This window comes from Macaca fascicularis, chromosome 3 (genome assembly GCF_037993035.2).
Source record: "Macaca fascicularis isolate 582-1 chromosome 3, T2T-MFA8v1.1".
NCBI lineage: Eukaryota > Metazoa > Chordata > Mammalia > Primates > Cercopithecidae > Macaca > Macaca fascicularis.
The window spans coordinates 147,177,817-147,196,940 of NC_088377.1; the positions used below are offsets into that span (position 1 = coordinate 147,177,817).

Sequence of the window (19,124 nt, forward strand, 5' to 3'; positions counted from 1 at the left end):
TCCAAATGATAAAAAGATGCAAAACAAGGTGATACAGAATTCTTCTACGCTTATTCCTTGACACATTTAAAAAGCCACAAGTTACAGAAATCAGGGTCCTGAAGAGAGACTTGTATACCCATGTTCATAGCAGCATTATTCACAATAGCCAAAGGTGGAAGCAGCCCAAGTGTCCATCAATGGATGAATGGGTAAAGCAAAATGTGGCATCATTCAGCTTTAAAAAGGAAGGAAATTCTGACACGGGCAGGAGCCTTGAAGACATTATGTTAAGTGAAATAAGCCAGTCACAAAAGATAAATACTGTATAATTCCACTTATATGAGGTACCTGGAGTAGTCAAATTCATAGAGACAGAAAGCAGAACAGTGGTTGCCAGGGAATGGGGGAAGGGAGAATGGGCAGTTTTTTTAATGCCCGTTGAACAAGTGTATAGACTTTCAGTTTTGCAAGATGGAAAAAAAGTTCTGGAGATTGGTTGCACAACAGTGTGAATGTACGTAATACTATTAAAATGTACATTTAAAATGGTTAAGATGGTAAAATTTATGTTATGTGTATTTTACCACCATTAAAAATGTTTTACATGTACAAACTAAAAAAAAGAAAAAAAATGCAAATGACGAAACTCTTACTACTTAAATTATACCTCAATAAACCTGACTTTAAAAATACAGATCAGTGGCTGGGCGCGGTGGCTCACACCTGTAATCCCAGCACTTTGGGAGGCTGACGCGGGCGGATCACCTGAGGTCAGGAGTACAAGAGCAGCCTGGCCAACATGGTGAAACCCCGTCTCTACTAAAAATACAGAAACTGGCCAGACGTGGTGGCTCACACCTGTAATCCCAGCACTTTGGGAGGCTGAGGTGGGTGGATCACGAGGTTGGGAGATCAAGACCATCCTGGCTAACATGGTGAAACCCTGTCTCTACTAAAAATACAAAAAAACCAAAACAACAACAACAACAACAACAAAAACAAAAAAAATTAGCCGGGCGTGGTGGCGGGCACCTGTAGTCCCAGCTACTCGGGAGGCTGAGGCAGGAGAATGGCGTGAACCCAGGAGGCAGAGCTTACAACGAGCCGAGATTGCGCCACTGCACTCCAGCATGGGCGACAGAGCGAGACTTTGCCTCAAACAAACAAATGGAAAAAAACCCACAAAAAACAGAAATTAGCCAGGGGTGGTGGTACATGCCTGTAATCCCAGCTACTCAGGAGGCTAAGGTGGGAGAATCACTTGAACACAGGAGGCAGAGGTTGCAGTGCACTGAGATCATGCCACTGTACTTCCACCTGGGCGACAGAGCGAGACTCTGTCTCAAAAAAAAAAAAAAAGTATCAGTGGCCAGTTGTGGTGGCTCATGCCTGTAATCCTAGCACTTTCGGAGGCTGAGGTGGGAGGACTGCTTGAGCCTAGGAGTTTGAGACCAGCCTGGGAAACACAGCGAGACCAGTCTCTACAAAATAAAAATAAAAATTAGCCAGGCATGGTGGCATGTGCCTGTAGCCCTAGTTACTTGGGATGCTGCAGGTGGATTGCTTGAGCTCAAGAGTTTGAGGTTACAGTGAGCTATCATCATGCTATTGCACTCCAGCCTCAGCAACAGAGCAAGACCCTGTCTCAACTGCCCCCTGAGCCTGCTGGCACCCCCCAAACCCAAACATATTGGCCAGGTGTGGTGGTTCATGCCTGTAGTCCCAGGAGTTTTGGGGGCCAGGGTGAGAGGATTGCTTGAGGCCAGGTTTTTTTTTTTTTTTTTTTTTTTTTGAGACAGAGTCTCTGTCACCCAGGTCGAAGTGCAGCGGCACAATCTCGGCTCACTGCAACCTCAGCCTCTTGGGTTCAAGCAATTCTCCTGCCTCAGCCTCCCAAGTAACTGAGATTATAGGCACCTGCCACCACACCTGGCTAATTTTTGTACCTTTAGTAGAGATGGGGTTTCACCATGTTGGCCAGGCTGATCTCGAACTCCTGACCTCAGGTCATCTGCCTGCCTCAGCCTCCAAAAGTGCTGCAATTACAGGCATGAGCCACTGCTCCCGGCCTAGGCCAGATATTTGAGACTAGCCTGGACAACACAGTGAGACCATGTCTTTACAAAAAAAAAAAATATATATATATATATATATATATGCTGGGCACGTTGGTGGACACACATAGTTCCAGCTACATGAGAGGCTGAGGCAGGAGAGTCACCTGAGCCCAGGAGTTTGAGGCTGCAGAGAGCTAGGATTGCACCACTGTACTCCAGCGTGGGTGACACAGTGAGACCCTGTCTTGGAAAAAAAAAAAAATTAGAAGAATCTGTTCTGTTCACAAAGATTTATTGATTTAATTTCTCACCCTTGTTCTGATCTGTTGACTTTTATTTCTTTAGGGAAAAAAATCAAACTTCAAGTGTTGATATGAACACACGGACAGCTAGTAAGAAGAGAAGGTGCTCTAGTACCTGGGCAGCCTTCTGTGATGTATTAATATTTCTTTGTGAAGCCAAGTTAGTTCAGGAAAGGAAATTAGAACTTGCAAGTTGCAGATCTAGTTCTTGTTGCATGAGCTGGTACGAGTTAATATAATGCCTCTAGTTTCTGTGAAAAATGCCCTATGTAGATGTTAGGCCCTCAGGCCTTCAGCAGACAAAGATATGATGCCTGGGATAGAATAATCCAGAGCAACTGTACAAATGGAAATACATTTAAAAAACCAGCTGGGCATGGTGACTCACGCCAGTAATCCCAGCATTTTGGGAGGCTGAGGCGGGTGGATCACCTGAGGTCAGGAGTTCAAGACTAGCCTGACCAGCATGGTGATACCCCATTTCTACTAAGAATACAAAATTAGCCGGGTGTGGTGGCGCATGCCTGTAATCCCAGCTATTTGGGAGGCTGAGGCAGGAGAATCGCTTATACCTGGGAGGCGGAGGTTGCAGTGAGCCGAGATCATGCCATTGCACTCCAGCTTGGCGACAGAGCGGGACTCCGCCTCAAAAAACAAAAACAAAAACAAAAAAAACAAGTCAAGCAGCCCTCAAATGCTCACAGCACAGTCTGCGTTTCTCCTCTAAAGTCAATGTCTGGCTCTGAATGTGCTCCTTAAGGCAGCCACACCAGCACAGGTGCACCAGGTCCCAACATTTGGAACTGTGCCAGTTGACTCATCTCTTTGGTGACACTCCTTCCCAACTGTGTATAACTGAGCTTGGGCCAGGCCAGCTAATGTCTGTGACTGTCTCCTAATTTGGAATTTTTTCCACTATATAATGAGTATGGCCCATTCATACTCTACTGTCAATGCTTCCAGAACTCAGCTGGATGCGAAACTGGAGCCCATCAGAAACAGGAAAGACAGCCTGGTGTGCAGTCCTCTGGATTGAAGAATGGGAAGCGTTGGGGAAAAAAGTCTGATCATGAATGTTTCAAAGATTTCAAAGACCAGGTGAGTCGGTAAGGAGCTGGGCCACTGAGTAAACACCTCTGATGTTAGGTAAAAGGACTTGGCAGGAGGAGAGAAGGGAGACTGAGCTCTTTTGGGTGTGTTCTAAGGGTGTCCATGAGCTAATGGGGAAGGGCTTAGAAGAGTGAAGGAGAACCTGGAGCTGTCCCTGATACTTTTTCTTTGGTATCCCTTCTCTCCCTCAAAACCTTTGGGTTTTCTCTTGAAGGGAACCTGCCTTGGCCTGGACTGAGAAGACACAGAAGCAGGCAGCTGAGTGATGGCGGGAAAGGCATTTGACCTTGCCATCCTCTTCAGTATACATGCCAGCCATCGGGCCAGTCTTTCTTTACTACAGCTGGCAACAGCCCCAAGGTCCTGAACTGAGAGAGCAAAGGAGGAAACGGTCACAGGACAGTGCCACAGAATCTGGAAAGCCAATCCCAGAGATGATCCTTCTTGAGCAAAAAGATCCAGTTGACATAAGAGCCTACCTTTTTTTTTTTTTTTAGATGGAGTCTCGCTCTTTTGCCCAGGCTGGAGTGCAGTGGTGCAATCTCGGCTCCCTGCAACCTCTGCCTCGCGGGTTCAAGCAATTCTCCTGCCTCAGCCTCCTGAGTAGCTGGGATTACAGGCGCCCGCCACCATGCCCAGCTAATTTTTGTATTTTTAGTAGAGATGGGGTTTCATCATGTTGGTCAGGCTGGTCTTGAACCCCTGACCTCGTGATCCACCCACCTCAGCCTCCCAAAGTGCTGGGATTACAGGTGTGAGCCACCGCGCCCGGCCTCATAAGAGCCTATTAAGAGCCCCACCCCCCACCTCCCATACGCACAGATCCCACGTGTGCCTATGCTGCAGAGAGGGGGACAGTGCAGTCACAGGGAAGCCAGCATCTTGGAATTGTCCTCTGCTTCCTCTCACTGTCCCTGTATGCATTCCCCTTACTTCCTCTGCTGTCACCTTCCCCAGCCAGGAAAGTGTCCCAGCCTTGGGCATGCCCCTTCCAGATGGCCGTGGACCCTGAATGACAGGTTTGACTTTTTTTCCATTTGGAAAGAAGCCAAAAGGTTCTAACCCCTGCTTTCACAGTATGGGCATCTCCCATCTTCTTTGTGTCTAATCACAGTAACACCTCCATGTGCAGGTGGTGAGACCTGGGAAGGGGTGGTGAGTTGGCAAGAGCCTGATGGGTGACTCAGCAATTGATTACGCTGTTTGCTTAGGTGACAAACAAGCCTGGCAGTTACCCCCGAGCTTAGCCAAAGCCGTTCAAAGTTCCTTTCTTTTCAGTCTAAAGGATGCATGTTCACCCTTTCCAAAGTTGCACAATTAGTTGCATTTATCAACTTACGATTGTCCTTTCTTTGTGGAGCAGTGTTTGAAAGGGAAAGATGAGTCCCCACTCTCCCCCTGCTGCTTTCATAATGCCTGTTTTGTTCGCTTGGGATGAACTCTTTCAGGGAGCTCAGGGCTGCAGCCTGTTCCCCTGCTGTGTCTAATATACTGGGAGTAGTTCTCTCCTCATCATCTCTGAACCTTTGTCTCGGTCCTGGGAAAGGAACCCAATGCCGAGAACACCCTCCCTCATCCCCCTTGCTACATGGGGGCGATATCTACCTCTGTTTCTTTTGTGCTGCTTTAGTTGCCCACGTCTTCTTCCTTTGTGCTTGGCCTGTCTGAATTTATCTTTCTAGATCAAGGCGGGTCCTCTGGCTTTAAGAAACATGGTTCTCTTGGCATCAAGCAGATTCCCCTCCCTGCCCAGTGATGTCTGCAAAAGAACAGAGGTGGAGACTCATGACGGTGCCATTGCAAGAGCCACCAATGTGCCGCAGGGCCAGCTGCCCTTCTGCCAGCTACACTTTCCTGGTGATCATGATCTATTCTTTGATTATCAACAGATATGCCTTAAGAGAATGGTTCAGAATGTCTCTAGGTCTGCAGAAATTATTGCCAGCCGTTCTTCACTTACCAGAGCAGGGTAAAGATGAATTTGACAGGCAGGAGCCTGAAGACATATGGTATTTGTGCTGTGGGTTTTGTGTGTGATGAGAGTTCTCAGCTGTCTGATTTCCTCCACCAATTCCTTCGACAAAAGCCTATGTGCTTATGCTGCTGGCCTGGCAGAAATTTAAGAATCTCTGACTCACTGGCAGAGCCTTAGAAGGGCCATATCACCCAGCCTCTTGGCTTCCAAGCAGTGATAGCATTAAGTCATCCCAAATAAAAAGGAATTTACCCTCTTTTAAAATGCCCTTGGAGAAGGAATTCAGTTTGGCTCTCTTGGATGTTTTTTGGCGGCTACTATGAGGAAATTATTTATATCCAATCTAAATTCTTTAAGTTGAAGAAATACTTGGGAGATTCGAGAAGGCTGAGGGGCAGGCAATCACTAAGAATCAGGGTAAATAACAGAGATACAAAGTCCTCCTACCATGGTATGACAGATACAGTTGATACTGCATAAATCCTGACAAGTGAATAAATGGTATTTTTGCGTGTGTGTCTGGAAAAATATTGGGAAAACTTTCAGAAGACCTATCTGTAAACATCTTTAGCAAACAGAAAACAGGTATTCAACCACAGAGCATGGTAAATAAGAACATCTGTCAGATAAATCTAATATTATTCTGTGGCTGAGTGTCAGGCCTGGTGGTTAGAGAGGAGGCATAGTGTCTAATCTCTCCTGGCCTTTGCACAGTTTTGGATTCTCTCCCATGTAACACACCTTCAGTAAACTGGGGAAATGTGGTCAGACCACACAGCTATCAGGTGAGTGGTGCTGGCAGCAGAGACAAAAGAAAAATGGGCTGGCAGGGCTCAATTTCAGTCTAGAGTGGTACCATGCAGAGCTCGACAGGGACCCACTGCCGGCCAAGAAGGTCATAGTGTCTTCATCAGTGACTTGGACGATGGGCTAAGACTTTCCTCCTCAATTGGGTTAAGAGATGATTAGCTGCTGTGAAGAATGATGTGGGATTTCCTCCTGAGTCAGTTAGGTGGGAGGAAAAATGAACAAGCTGACTTGGAAGAATTGTAAAAACGGCCAGAAGCAAATCAAATAAAACCAGGGAGAACAAGTATGACTGAATTGAAGGTCTGTGCCTTGTCAATATTCTGGCAAATTTATAGAATGTGGAGTGTTGGAAGATGGTTGAGGATAAGGTTTAGAAATATAGGCTTTCAAATCAGACCAATCTAGACTCAAACCCTGCCTTTTCTGTTGCTGGATGCATTACAGTATCACAGCCTTCTGGCTACCCTGTTTCAGGGCCTCAGTGAGCCTATCAGGACTCTAAGAATGAGAAAGAGGACAGCTGGCCTAGTAAGGAGTGAGCGCTGCTTTCACTTTCCTGCCTTGGTGGGGTGGCCTCACGCAGTGCAAAGCCCATACAAACATATGTGGCTGCCCTGCCTAACTTATCTCAGGCTCCGTGCCTCAGTTTTCTTATCAGTCAAATGAAGATAACAAGAGATATTTGAAGTGATTAAGTGAGGTAATAGATACCAAGTGCCTAGCATAGTGCCAGGCACATAGCAGACTCTCAATAAACTGTAACTAAACAAAAAGGGCACAGAGGATCCCAGCATCTGCTCTCGTCCACCTTATACTTGTAGGGTATATATGTGGGGTGCAAATCATGGTCACATCACAAAACTTCTGCTTCCTTAGTCCCTTCTGGTCCCACCGTGGAAGGAGGGGTGGACAGGGTGGAGGCAGAAGCACCAGCACAGGGTGGGAGCAGCAGCCTTCCACATTCATGCAGATTAGAGGACTCCTTCCGAGTGGGGCAGTGAGGAAGAAAGGCAGAACGAGGTGGGGCCAGATTCAATGACCCTTTTCCAGGACCTGTCAGCCCTACTTCACAAGCCCACCTGCTTCTCCATCTCTAGTATTCCAGACACTGCTTAAGCCTGGACTAGGGGTTAAAGGACCCATCTGGATAGGACATTCTGGAAGAGGAGTAAGGAGGAACTCCAGCCTCCTCATGCACAAACATATTGTCTCCTGCAACCCTGAAGTATATTAGGCATTGGGGCTCTCTGCTGGTTCAAAGATGCCTTCCAGAGAAATAACTCTATGAGCCCCCCTCTAGGCTGCTCCAATTTTCTGAAAGCAGGAGGCCCCAGTGCAGGTCTCCCTGCTGGTCTGTTAGTCTCTCTTGTACTTCTGTTATTCACAGCTTCCCAGGGCATGAGCAGAAGGTGGTCTCCAAACCTGCTGGGTGAATAAGGAGTGCTAAGTGTCCTGACATTCCTGAGGAGTCCTAGTGCCCTAGGACTGTGAAAAAGTCAGCAAGTCAGAGAAGAGGAGAAGATAAAAAGAAAAAATTGAACCCTCATGCAGTAGGGGATATGATGCTGCACAGGCTGCCTTTGGGACCAGCTGTGCCTACAGCAGTGTGGCCTTGGGTAGAGTCCAGGAGAGTTTTAAGGATAACCCTAGACCTAATCAACTGCACCTGCTCAGTGCCTTTCCTCCGCAAATGAGAACGAAGAGCCACACAATTCCAATGAATGGCCATTGAAATTCACATCAATAAGGAAATGTTATCAGAGCCTGGGAGGATAGGAATTGAGAACGTAGAGATTAGGAGGCAATTTGATTCTGCAGGGAGCGCTGGTGCAGGGTGAGGCAGAGCCCCAAGTACCCTGTCCCCAGCACTGGCCCAGAACAGGCTCCGCTCTGGAGCAACAAGCGGGAGCGCTCCCCTCGGCAGCCACCAGAGGTCATTGGTTCCTGCTGTTCGAGCTGCAAGCTGCTCTGCAGTGCCTTCCAGCCAGTACAGCCCAGACAGTTACTGTTTCCCAACAGTGCTGGAGGAAACACTGACCCAAGGGGAGACAGGGCAACTCCTTACAGAACACCTTCCATCCCCCTGCCAGGAAGGCTGGGAGCTGGCACCTTGAGCAGAGACCCTGGGCTGCCATCCTAAGCCTTTGGCCTTCAAGAAGCTTTTTCTGAGCACGCTGAGAGATAAGGAAAAGGCAAAGCATCCCAGGCTACTTATCAGTGCTCCAGCTTCTGGCCAGGTACCCTGACACCTGCTGCTCCCAGTTTCCTGCCAGAGGAAAAGCCCCCAGGAGCACCTTCCCTCCCCCGGGCATCACTCACTCACTCTGCTTTTTCCTTTTTTGGTATTAGAATCCAGTTCTGGGCAGGCAGCCTTGCACCTGAACCACCTCCATCCAGAAAACAAAGCACATTTTCTTTTTAAACCTTCAAGGGTTTATTTTGAATGGCATTTTTGCCATATTAAAAAAAAAGTTTGGTCTTCACACTGACCTATAGCAAACTCAGAATATTCTTTGTCCCAAATTAAATAGACTTTTTCTTTTTTAAACTCTATGTTAGCAACATCAGGCCGGGTGCGGTGGCTCAGGCCTGTAATCCCAGCACTTTGGGAGGCTGAGGTGGGTGGATCACTTGAGGTCAGGAGTTGGAGACCAGCCTGTCCAACATGGTGAAACCCCGTCTCTACTAAAAATACAAAAATTAGCCGGGTGGTGTATGCCTATAACCCCAGCTACTCGGGAGACTGAGGCAGGAGAATTGCTTGAACCCAGGGGATGGAGGCTGCAGTGAGCTGAGATCGTGCCACTGTACTCCAGTCTACAAGCCAGTGGGAGACTCTGTCTCAAACAAACAAAAACAAAAACAACAACAACCGAAAAACTATGTTAACATCAGCATCCATTTAAAAATCGACTCTTCCCCGACATTCAGTCACTCACAAGTGAATCTGACTAAAGTCCACCTCTTAAACAGCTGTTAAAAGGTCCAGGCTTCAGCATCGCTTGCAACCTTTCCGGCTTGGCCTTTCTATGTGTTCTAATCTGTTTGCACTCAGCTACCAATGCAAATCTGACCATGAAAGGCTTTGTGGGTGGCCCATGGCCCAGAGGTCCAAGTACCACCTTCATAGCCTGGCCCACCCCACCCCTCCTGCCCCAGCCACCTTCTCCCCTAGCCTCTCTGGACTTCTTTCTTCTTGAACACCAGTGCTCCGGCCTGGCTCTGTGCCTTTCCGTGGGCCGGGCTCTCCTGCTGGTGTGCCCTCCCCCATTCTCCGGGTGAACACTCCCCCATCTGTCCAGATCCGGAGGAAACAGCCTCTTCTCTCCCAGTGCCTGCTGTTCCTTCCTGGGTGTTTCTGCTGCACTCATCATGTCCTATGGCAAGGTTTTATTTCTACATCTATGTGTCCTGACCAGACTGTGAGCTGTCTGACAATGGGAACCCCGTCCCAGTACACATGTTGCTCTGGAATTATCCCAGCAGCCTATACATTATCTAGCATTTAGGAAGGGCTCGATAAATGTTTGATGAATGAATTAATGTTCTCGGTGGAGGTTAAATCACATAACACAGTAAAAACCAAACTGGCACCCCACCAATGCTCGGTAAGAACAAATGCTTTAGGTGGGGATCGGGCTGTGCTGCTTCTCCTCTTCTGAGAAGAAACTGGGCGATGATAAAGGTGAAGTGTGCGCTCATAGCGGCACATGCTGCACACCTACCACGTGTGAGCAGTGAGTTATGCACTCACGTGCAATACCGTGTTTAATCTCCACCCCCAATTTCATAGATGTGAAGCCTGAGGCTGAGAAAGGTTGCCCCAGGTCATTCCACAAAATGAAGGGCAGAATGGGCTTGACGTCAGGCAATACTGAGGGTGGTGCTCTTTATTGCAGCACTGGAAGCCAGAAGGCCAGGGATCAAGTCTCAGCTCCTCTGCTGTCCCACTGTGTATGTAATCTCAGCCCATCACTTCATCTCTTTGGGCCTCTGTTTTCTTATCTTCATCACAAAATAGTCTTTAGGCTCATATAGGATTGGGCTATGAAAACATCTAAAAATCATAATGAGCTATGCAGCCACAAAGGACCATGGTTACTAATCTCTGTGGCTCATCCCTCTTCTTTCCCTCAGGCCGTTTTTTTTTTTGAGATGGAGTCTTGCTGTGTTGCCCAGGTTGGAGTGCAGTGGCACAATCTCAGCTCACTGTAACCTGTCTCCCAGGTTCAAGCGATTCTTGTGCCTCAGCCTCCCGAGTAGCTGGGATTACAGGCACACACCACTATGCCCAGCTAATTTTTTTTTTGTATTTTTAGTAGAGATGGGGTTTCACCACGTTGGTCTTGAACTCCTGACCTCAAGTGATCCGCCCGCCTCGGTCTCCCAAAGTGCTGGGATTACAGGTGTGAGCCACAGCGCCTGGCCGCTTCAGGCCATTTTCTTCCTTCCCCAGCTGTCTTGGTCTTACTTTCCCTCCCTAGGCTGGATTCCCTATTTCTGAGCACTTCTGTGACTTCACAAGTTTGGCTGCAGTTTACACCCAAGGAGCTGTCCATTGTCCTTACCTTTGCTCATCTGAAAACCCAGTGAGCAGGCAGCACTTACATGTTTAAATTCCCATGGCCTCCCTGTCCTGGAAGGGACACTATGCCCCTGCCTGCAGCCCCCAGATGCTTGAATATTCTGGTCTGTCTACCTCCCCACCCTCTCTTTCCCCTTCCCCCTGAAGTCCATTACAAAAACATTAAACTTCTACTCTGTAGACAGATAAGTGGGAGCCACCAAAGAGTTGTGGGCAGAGCAGGGGCTCACATCACTCTGGTGGGGTGTGCGGGGTGGACTGGAGGATGGGCAGAGCGAGGGGCAAGGAGGCCAGGGAGAGGCGACTGCAAGAATCCTGCTGAGGAATGCAGGGCAGTCACAGGGGTAGGGCCCTTGCAGTGTCTGCGGCTCCTCGGGTTGCTCGTATTCCACAGCCTGAGATGACTCCCTGTGTCTTCAGGGAGCCATCAATCCTGAGCCTTGGTCTTGCCCCCAGTTCATGCCAGCACCAGGCAGGAAGAGATAAGCCGCCCAGTTTCTCCCACAGGCGTCTGGCCGGGGCCTCTCAGTGATCGCTTCCCTCTCCATAAAGCGCTGGGAAGACTTCCAGAGCACTTCCACTCCCTCAGCCCCAGTCACTCTGGGAGGACCCGCCTGGTAATTCCAAGCATTTGGAGAGGAGCCCCGCCTACCTGGGGAGAGGGAGCCCTCCCCCACCTGCTGCAGGGCACGCACGGGAGGCCAGGGAGCCTGCTGATTTTTCTTTTGCTTTGGCTCATTTTCCTCCTGGAGCAGCAGGCTCATCTCCTGCATTTTTAATAGCTGAGCATATTTAGCATTCAACACACACGTGTGGGTTGATAAGGCCCAAAGAGAAGGCAACAAGCCAAACAAGCCATCCAGGGGAGGAAATCCTCCTCCTACCTCCTCTCTGCCTCCTACCCACCTCAGCCTACATCCGTGGGTCTGAGTTCCCCATCAATTCGCCAGGCCAGACCAGGGTAGCCGAAGTGACAGCAGCTGGGAGAGTCAGACTGGTTGACTCGGTCACTGTGCCAGGGTCTGGTCCCATGGCTGAGCGGGGACTCATAAGTAAAGGCTGAAATGCTCATTGTAGCTCAAAACAGCCAAACAGCCATAACTCTTTCTTGATTTTTACCTGGGGACCGAGTCATCTTGCCCACCTCCCTCTACTGTCATCAACTACATAGATGTCAACGCTGTGGGCTGGTGGCCAGGTACCCCCGACCTCTGGCTCCCATAGGGGTGGTCCCCACTGTCAGGACAGTGAACCAGTGGAAGGGGCCTCTGAGAGGCTGAGTGCAGGGCTGGGGATGCTGGGCAGCCTGTGAGTGCTGTCAGGCAGATCTGCAGGGGACAAACCTGGTAACATGGCAATGCTCTCTGTGTTTTCCCCTTTCTTCTTCTTTTTTTTTTTTTTTTGAGACAGTCTCGCTCCGTCGCCCACGCTGGAGTGCAGTGGTGTGATCTTGGCTCACTGCAACCTCTGCCTCCCAGATTCAAGTGATTCTCTTGCCTCAGGCTCCCAAGTATCTGGGATTACAGGTGCCTGCCACTACACCCGGCTAATTTTTTGTATTTTTAGTAGGGGCAGGGTTTTGCCATGTTGGCCAGGCTGGTCTTGAACTCCTGACTTCAGGTGATCCACCCGCCTCGGCCTCCCGTGCTGGAATTACAGGTGTGAGCCACCACGCCGGCCTCCCCCTTTCTTGTAATGCAGTTTTTTTTCTAAACCTGCTCAGCCACATAAAGGAGAAAATAACAAAACCACAGACCATTTAACCTTGTGCTGGAATGCCAGGAGGTCAGCCTGATAGAGTAGTGTTTTCATTGCTGTACGTGTGAATTTAAGCTATTTGGAAAGGGCAGCCCTAACCTGCTGTGAAATCTAATCTAAGGGCCACGGTCCAGCATGGGTTGGCACCGCTTATGCTTTCTTGGCCAGGAGGGGGCGATACAGAGCTCACTTGAAGCAATGGAACAGAACTTAGGCAGGGGGCTCTCTGCACCGCCTGATGGAGGTCTTCCAGGTCTGTTTCCACCACAGACCCAGCAGCACTAGGCCAAGGGGAGAAAGGAGCTGGAATTTAGCAACTCCTGTTGGGAGTATAACTTTTAAAGAGATTAGAGGAGCCCAATTAACACACCATTGAATTGTAAAAACCAGAGGGCCCCACCCAGAGTCAGTGGCCTATGTGTCTAGATCCAGCAGCCACTAACCACTTCAGGCTACTGAGCATTTAAAATGTGGCTACTATGGGGGCCAGGTGCTGTGGCTCACACCTGTAATCCCAGCACTTTGGGAGGCTGAGGTGGGTGGATCCCTTGAGCTCAGGAATTCGAGATGGTGAAACCCTAACTCGACAAAAAACACAAATATTAGCCAGGCACAGTAGTGTGCGCTTGTCGTCCCAGCTATTTGGGAGGTTGAGTTGGGAGGATCACTTGAGCCCAGGAGGTTGAGGCTGCAGTAAGCTGAGATCGCACCACTGTACTCCAGCCTCAAGCTGGGTGACAGAGTGAGACCCTGTCTCAAAAATAAAATAAAATAAAATAAAAAGGTAAAATAAAAAGTGGCTACTGTGACTGAGGAATGGGATTTCAAATTTCATTTAAGCTCAGTTCATTGAAATTTAAGAACAGATACTTGATTCAGTAATTAGAAAATGTTTAAGTCTATTTAAAACAACTTGGGTATGTCAATCTGTTTTATAATCTCTAGTTTTTATGAAATCTAAAAATGGGTCAAATATTTCTGATGAAAATTTAGTGTCCAAATTGAGATGTGCTGTAAGTGTAATAAAACACATGCAGGATTTTGAAGACTTATGAAAAGAAAATAATACAATCTATCTCACTGATTATATGTTGAAATGATAGTATTTTGAATATATTAGATTAAATAAAATAGTCATGTGTCACTTCATGACGGGGCTATGTTCTAAGAAATGCAATGATAGGTGATTTCATCATGCTAACGCTGTAGAGTGAACTAACACAAACCCCTGCACGCTGGCCTGGGCGACAGAGCTATACCCTGTCTCAAAAAAAAAAAAAAGGGTGACCAGTTCCACTTTTCCGATGGATCACCCTCTTCTTGCCGGTCTGGGCAGTATTCTGTCCTGTCAAGTATAAAAGGTGCTTGAACCTAAGCTGTATGGTACAGCCACTTGTTCCTAGATTACAAACCTGTACAGCATGTGACTGTACTGAATACTGTAGGCAATTGTAATATAAGGGTAAGTATTTGTGTGTCTAAACATATCTAAATGTAGAAAAGCTACAGTAAAAATATGGTATAATCATCTTATGGGACTGCTGTTGACTAATACGCTTTTATGTGGCACATAACTTTTTTTTTTTTTTTTTTTTGAGGTAGAGTCTCACTTGCTTTGTTGCCCAGGCTGGAGTGCAGTGCCAGGATCTTGGCTCATCACAACCTCTGCCTCCCAGGTTCAAGCAAGTCTCATGCCTCAGCTTCCTAAGTAGCTGGGGAATGCTACCACCATTATTATTATTATTATTATTATTTTGTATTTGTAGTAGAGACAGAGTTCCACCATGTTGGCTAGGCTGGTCTCGAGCTCTTGATCTCATGTGATCCATCTGCCTTGTCTTCCCAGAGTGTTGGAATTACAGGCATGAGCCACCATGCCTGGCCAATGACTATTATTAAAAATCAATTTCATGGCTGGGCATGGTGGTTCACGCCTGTAATCCCAGCATTTTGGGAGGCCAAGGCGGATGGATCATGAGGAGTTCAAGACCAGGCTGGCCAAGATGGTGAAACCCCGTCTCTACTGAAAACACAAAAATTAGCTGGGCATGGTGGCGGGCACCTGTAATCCCAGCTACTCAGGAGGATGAGGCAGGAGAATAGCTTGAACCCAGGCGACAGAGGTTGCAGTGAGCCGAGATCACGCCACTGCACTCCAATCTGGGTGACAGAGCAGGACTCCAACTCAAAAAAAAAAAATTAATTTCACCTGTTTCTTTTGTACTTTTTTCCAGTGTGGCTGCTTGAAAATGTAAAATTAACATGTGTGACACACATTACATTTCTATCAGATAGTGCTAGTCTAAACAATTCTAGACAAAAGGCAGCCATCTCCAGGAATGGAAATCTTAGAATCCCTTTCAATGGTCACATCCATTTCATTCAATTCAACAAATATTTACTGACACGAGTACCATGCTTGTTGAGTTGGTGAGAGGTGACCATACAGGAGGCCCTGCAGTAACTACTGGGCAGGAGGAAGACAGGAAGTGGAGTCTATGGCTGACCAGAGAAAGTGTCACATGTGAAGTAAAAATTAAGTGCTCTGGGGATTAAAAGAAAGGCGAGAGCATATCAGGTTGTTGGCAAGGAGGAAGTGAATGAGGAAAGGGCATTGAGAGAAGGTAGCCAGTGACATGGGCAATAAGAATGGTAAGGATTTTGGCCAGGAGAGAAGGGGAATGATTGCTGTGGAAACCCTGGGCTTAGCAGACCCAGCGCCCTCAGACTGCTCTTTCCCTGTCCCAATCCTCCATGGCACCACCCTTTGCCTCTGTTCTTCTCACACCATATACCTCCCTGGCAGGCACCATCTATACCCACAGCTTCCATGCCCACGTCTACACTGATGACTCTCTAGTCCTGGCCCATACCTATCTCTTGACCCCTGGTTCCAAACATTCAGTGCCCACTCACATTTCTTTGTAGATATTTCTCAGACACTTCAAAATCCACTGACTTCCCAGCTGAACTCATCCTTCCCTTCCCTCCCTCAACTCTGGCCCTTATTGTCCTTCCCTTGAGGAAGCGGCAGGACCACAACTCAGCTGTCCTAATCCCTTCCCTTGTACTCCAGCCCTACATATGACCCCCAAAGTCCTGTGGAGTTTTCCCTCCTTAATATTTATCTCATCCAGCCCCTCCGTACACATCGCTGCCTGGAACCAGGCTGTCACCACGCCTTGCCTGGGTGATACAATGTCCTCACCCAGGACATCTTGCTGCTTCCTGTGTGACCCCCCAGCCATCCTTTTACATGGCTTTCAAGGTGACCAGACTACATCATAAAACTGCTCCTTTAATGCCTCTTTGCAATTTCCAGGGTGAAGTCCAAATTCCTGAACTTAACACATACAGCAGAACTTCATAATCTGGGCCTCACTCCCCTACTCAGTTTCACATCCTGCCTCTCTCCACATGCAAATACTTTTGCACATTCTGTTCCCTTTGCCTAGGACACCCTTCCTACTCTCTTAGTTAGAATTTTTTTTTTTTTTTGGTGGTAAAATAGACGTAACATTAAAAATTTACCATTCTAATCCCATTCTCTTTGTCTACCTCCTTCCTACTACTTGTCCTTTGAATTTAACAGAAGTGACCTTTTTTTTTTTTCTTGGCTCAATGCAACCTCCGCCTCTAGGATTCAAGTGATTCTACTGCCTCATCCTCCTGAGTAGCTGGGATTACAGGCACACGCCACCACACCCAACTAATTTTTGAATTTTTAGTAGAGACGGGTTTTCACCATGTTGGTCAGGCTGGTCTTGAACTCCTGACCTCGTGATCCACCCGCCTGGACTTCCCAAAGTGCTGGGATTACAGGTGTGAGCCACCACACCTGGCCGGAAGTGACCTCTTTTGAAAAAACCCTTTCTGAGTCCTCAGCCTGGGTTAGGTGCCCTTCTCCTTTGCTACCGATCTCATAGTCCTTATCACTTTGTACTGTGTTAGCTTATGTTTCTATTTACAGACTCCCTAAGACAGTGTCTGTATCTTAACTTTGTATCCCCAGGGCTGCAGTGTACAGTTGTATAGGTTATGCACTGGGAGAGGAGGCCTGGCTAAGGAAGTGAGCAGGGGATGAAGGCCATTAGTCAACTGTGCACCTGGTACAGGCCTGCATCCAGACCGTTTTCTAATTTGCACAAAGGTGCTTGTGTGACATCAGTGGGCCCTGTGTACCCTCCGTGCTTGTTGTAGAGTTGGCACACATAGTCTTACAATAAGTGCTCATTAAATGTTGAGTAAAGATGGCTGGATGTTCCAGGCAAAGGTAGCAGGGGTAGAGATAGGGGGAAATCTGGCATAATAGGGTGGCATTGGATATTCAGTATTGACTAAGGGGGGTTGCAGCTAGTTGGCAGAGGGTCCCTTATGTTGGGCTGAGGGACTAACTCTTTAATTCAGGAAGCAGTGAGGAACTTTATGAATTTTTGATAGGACTGTGATAGTGAATTTCAAAATATTCAGGCTTGAAAATGAGACTCAGAGAAGTAAAGTGACTTGTTCAAGGACACACAGACAGTTAGAGGCAGGGCCCAGACTTGAACTTGCTTTTCCTGCTCCTAGCTCAGTACAGGTCTAGGGAGCTGCACTCTGGGATACCTCTCAACTGAGGCTGAGCCCTCTAAGGCTCAAAGCCAAATCTTCCCAGCCTTGGAGACTATCTCTTCCCGGACACATGTTCCTGGACGTGGTGGGTAGATGGACGACAGCCAGGCAGATGGGAGGTGAGGACAGTTAGGTCTCGAGACCACTGCAGTCCATGGTTCGGCCTCATTCATGGCGCACCACTTGTTCTGTCCTCAGAATATTTACCGACTTGAAGGCATGGCAAATTACCCATGCTTTTCTCTTCTTCCCACAGGTAAGCACTCTAGTCTTTTCACTACGAGCTATCTCCCTCCTTACAAATCTCTTGGTTGCTCATCTCTGGACCTGGGCTAGTTTTTTCAGTTTCTCTCTTTCTTTCTCTTTCTCTCTCTTTCTTTCTTTCTTTTCTGAGACAGAGTCTTGCCCTGTTGCCCAGGCTGGAGTGCAATGGAGCAATCTCGGCTCACTGCAACTTCTACCTCCCAGGTTCAAGCAATTCTCCTGCCTCAGCCACCTGAGTAGCTGGGATTACAGGTGCGTGTCACCATGCCTGGCTAATTTTTTGTATCTTTAGTAGAGACGGGGTTTCAGCATGCTGGCCAGGCTCGTGTCGAACTCCTGACCTCGTGATCTGCCCATCTCGGCCTCCCAAAGTACTGGGAATACAGATGTGACCCACTGCACCCAGCCAGATTCTTTCAAAACCACTTTTTGCCCCTAGCTGAAGGGGACTTGACTGTGGCAGGTCTTAAGAAGTGTGTGTTGAGTTGGACTGGATTGAGTGTGGACAATGATTTGAACCCAGTGGTCGCCCTGAAGGTTTGCCTTTTGGGCAGGTGCTTTTTGGTGCCGTGGGGCTACAAGAGACCTCTCATTTGCTCTTTTACAAGGAGCGTTCATTGATGATCTTCCCTGAGCTCCCTGGGTCTCCTCCTGACTTATGTGCTCCTTCCCTGGCTTTTCTTATTTTGTTTCTCTGTAGCTCATTTCTGGACTCTGAATAAATTATTTAATCATTTTTATCTTCACTCTGAGTCTGAAGAGCCATTTCTCTAATTTTTTTTAGAGAGATTTGACTTGTCAATCTTTATCCCAGGATGGAAGCGCTGTCCTTTGGCACTCATGATGATATAATAATAATAACGATGACATTATGCTAAATTATTTATTGAATATATACTATGATCCAGATACTGTGCCTGCTGCTTTATAAAAATTAGCTCACTTAATCCTCACAACAATCCCATGGAATAGAGCTATTATTGGCCCCACTTTACAGATGAGGAAATGGAAGCACAACACAATCAAATAACTTGCGCAAGGTCACCCAGCTGAAATTTGTGCCCAGGCCAGTGACTTCAGAGCTTGTGGTTACATCGGGATACCATGCAACCCCAGTAAATAAACTCTCAGGCACATTCTCAGGTCACAGATAAGACAGATTGCAGGGTAGTGACTGGGAGACTCACATCGCCGGTGGGTGGGCAACCACCAGTCTCAGGCTGAGTCTTCCCTAACCAGCTACAGCCTCCTGCAGGATGGACCTACAATCCCAACAACCCGAGGAGAACAAAGCTTGTCCATGAGGCCCAGCTGCGTGGCAGGTAACTCCTCCACAGCCATGCCTATACCATTCCACTCCACCACAAGAGGCTCTGTAATTGATCTGACATAATCAGCTCTTTACTAAGTCATCATAATTTCCAGTGTGCAGTGACAAACCCATTGACGGATGATTTTACTCCACAGCTTGCCTAGGTATGAACTTAAGTGCAATTAACTGTCAGTAATTGATGGAACACTTTTTTTCTTTAAATACATAAAAGAGATGGACTCCACACTTATCCCTTCTCTGCCTTCTCAAGGCTTGAAAGATAAGCATAGAGGTGCTGTCAGAAGCCAGTTCCTTAAGTACTCCAAGCTGGGTGCCAACAGCATTTGAAGATACTCAT

The 19,124-nt window shown here is 47.7% G+C and overlaps 1 protein-coding gene across 40 annotated transcripts in view; it reads right to left on the minus strand.

The window, feature by feature from the left end:
• Positions 1–19,124, minus strand: part of ATXN7L1 (ataxin 7 like 1) — a 269,394-nt gene that overhangs the window by 37,375 nt on the left and 212,895 nt on the right. For 2 of the 40 annotated variants that reach the window (XM_074035764.1, XM_065542425.2), the window contains exon 1: positions 5,057–5,210. The exons of the other annotated variants lie outside the window; for them this stretch is intronic. The gene's annotated coding sequence lies outside the window, so the exon portion shown is untranslated. Of the gene's footprint in view, positions 1–5,056; positions 5,211–19,124 lie in introns of those variants that run through there. 40 annotated transcript variants of the gene reach the window in all.